Below are 2,911 nucleotides of genomic sequence, written 5' to 3'. Positions count from 1 at the left end.
GGGTTGGAACTGACTCGACGGCACTTAATAATAACAACAATACCTCAAACTAAGGAGCTCTGGTAGCATAGTGCTTACCAATCAGACTGCTAATCTCACAGTCAGGAGTTTGAAACTACCAGTGGTTCCTCGGGAGAAAGATGAGGCTTTCTGCTATGAGTCGGAACCGACTCCTTGGCACATAACCACCACTACCAGGCCGCAGACTGGAGTCCTGGTGTGGCAATGTGGATAATGCACTGGACTGCAATGTCGGTTTGAACCACAAAGTCGGCAGTTCAAACTCACCAGCCACTCCTCAGGACCCCTCTACAGGGTCACTATGGGTTGGAACCGACTTGACGGCACACAACAACATGCCTGGGATGGTACCATGTCAGGGGAGTCAGAGGTGATTGATTTTGCTGTTGTTGTTGTTGTTGTTGTTTGGGTGAAAGTTTACAGAGTTCATTAGTTTTCCAGTTAACTGTTTGTTCCATGACACTGACTGGGACCCCCTCATTTTAACAGGACTGTCCCCACTCCTTCCCTAGGTTCCCATGTCCACGTTTCCATGCACCCTTCTTTGCTCTCCGCTCCTGACTTCTGAGCTTTGTTTCGTCTTGTATGGTTGAACATACTCAGGTGTGTGTTCTTACTGGGTGGTCTTATTCACATGATAGGCCTGTTATTCACGTGATAGGCTGATCATTGACTCCTAGGGGTGGGTTCAGATCCAGGCTGGAGGGCCTAAGGGCCACCATCAAGCTGGTCTTTTGATGGTTTTGAATTTTGTCCTTTATTCCAGGATCTTTATCTGAGCCATGAGCCATGAGCAGTGTAGCCAGGCACCATCTTGTTCTTCTGGTCTCTGGGAGAGGAGGCTGTGGCTCACATGGTCCATTCATTCTTTGGACTCATTGTTTCCTTGAGTCTTTTATTTTGTTTTTAATGGACAATCGTATTGTTTATTTAATAGATCATCAACTTTGTCTTCATAGCTGCTTAAAACTGGAATTTCTTATTTCCATTCCAATAATAATACAATGACAAAGTTAATCAGAGTATACAACATAAAGAGAACTAAGCTAACACAGCTCACTTTCTTTTAACATCAAAATATAAATACACACATTCTAGAAAGTACTAGTTAACCACTAGAAATTGAAATGGGATCTTGAAGACTGCAGGAAAATCCAGAATGTCATAATGAGCTGAGATGCTGTGAATGTATTTTATGGGTTCCTGATGCTTCATCTCTTGCCCGTAGCAGAATCTTGACAAGCTAATGCCAAAGGGAAAATGCTCAGTTGACTTAGGACTGTGTACAGGAACCAAAGGGCAGAAAATCACCAAACATTGCTGAGAGCATCCACCCCAGGAAGAACTTTACCTTCCAAGAGCTCCATACTAGCCCCACCCCCAGTGTTCACATGACTGACTTTCTCCTCGGTGTTCCACTTACTACAGCAAGTGGTAGTATCTCCACCACCTGTGATGGTGAGGCAGCCTCTGGAAGTGGCTTTTACCACCTCATCCATGAGGGCTTTGGTTCCCTGGGAAAAAGCTTCCCATTCAAACACCTGCACAGGTCCATTCCACACAATCTGCTTACCCTGAGTGACAATCTCCACATCCTTCTTGCTGCTCTCAGGACCACAGTCCAAGCCCGTCCAGCTAACAGGTATACCAGAGGCCACAGTGGCTTGGCCAGTTTGGGCATTCTCATCAAACTTGTCAGCAATGACTAAGTCAATAGGCCAGATAATCTTTACACCATTCTTCTCAGCTTTGGACATTAGGTCTTTGACAATCTTGGCTCCCTCTTCATCAAATAGAGAAGTACCAATCTCCATGTTATTGAGTACTTTAAGGAAGGTAAAAGCCATTCCACCACCAATAATTATCTCATTGACTTTGTCTAGCATATTATTGATCAGTTTGATCTTGTCTGCTACTTTAGCTCTGCCCAGGATGGCCAGGAAGGGTTGTTCCGGGCTTCCCAAGGCTTTGGCAAAGTAATTCCACTCTTTATTCATCAAGAAACCAGCAGCCTTCTGTAGCAGATTCTCTCCCTCCATGGAACTGTGGGCTCGGTGAGCAGTGCCCAAAGCATCACTGACACAGACATCCCCTAGCTTACAAAGTGATGGCTGGAAAGCTTCTATTTCACTTGGCTTGGCTTTAACCATATTCCCGGAAGCATCTTTTCCCTTTCCTTCTTCTTCTACATGTAAGTGAAGGTTCTCCAGCAGGATGACAGAACCAGCAACTGGATCAGCACAGGCTTTTTCTACTTCTGGGCCCACACAGTCCTTCAAGAAAACAACATCTTTGCCCAGCAAAGATTTGAGTTCTACAGCAACTGGCTCTAAGGAGTATTTATCAGGCATGCGGACACCATCAGTCCGGCCAAGGTGGCTCATAAGAACAACTGACTTGGCTCCATGGTCCAAGCAGAATTTGATGCTCGGGATGGTAGCCTTGATCCTCTGGTTGTTTGTTATCTGGTTGTTCTTCATAGGAACATTAAAGTCCACTCCCATAACCACTTGCTTTCCTTTCATGTCCAGCTTGTTCCAGAGTAAGCTTGTTAGAAACAGACATCTTGGCAATACAGCAAAAGCGAGTGGATCAGGGAGCAGAAAGTGGCAGTGAGCAGCAACAGCGCTGGACAAACGTGAGGAGTCTTTCATTTTCGTGACTCTTTTTTATCTCCAGATGAGGATCGACCAATAGTTGCATCTTATATGACCACTTACAAGCTTTTAAGGCCCCAATCACATAGCAATTCATTTTGAATGTTAAACTAACCTTGGATTCTGTGGTCTATTTTCCTCCAATTGATGAGTAAACTCCTCTGCTTCCCAGATGAACTTCTTGTTTGGCTCTGTTCACTTGGTCTGCACACCCCCTTTCTATTAGGGGAATG

The 2,911-nt window shown here is 45.0% G+C and overlaps 1 pseudogene; it reads right to left on the bottom strand.

The window, feature by feature from the left end:
• Window positions 1-1,328: 1,328 nt before the first annotated feature.
• On the bottom strand, window positions 1,329-2,586 carry LOC102831245 (annotated as a pseudogene).
• Window positions 2,587-2,911: the final 325 nt, after the last annotated feature.

This window comes from Chrysochloris asiatica, unplaced genomic scaffold (genome assembly GCF_000296735.1).
Source record: "Chrysochloris asiatica unplaced genomic scaffold, ChrAsi1.0 scaffold00102, whole genome shotgun sequence".
NCBI classification, from domain to species: Eukaryota; Metazoa; Chordata; class Mammalia; order Afrosoricida; family Chrysochloridae; genus Chrysochloris; species Chrysochloris asiatica.
This window is presented reverse-complemented; position numbering and strand designations above follow the sequence as displayed.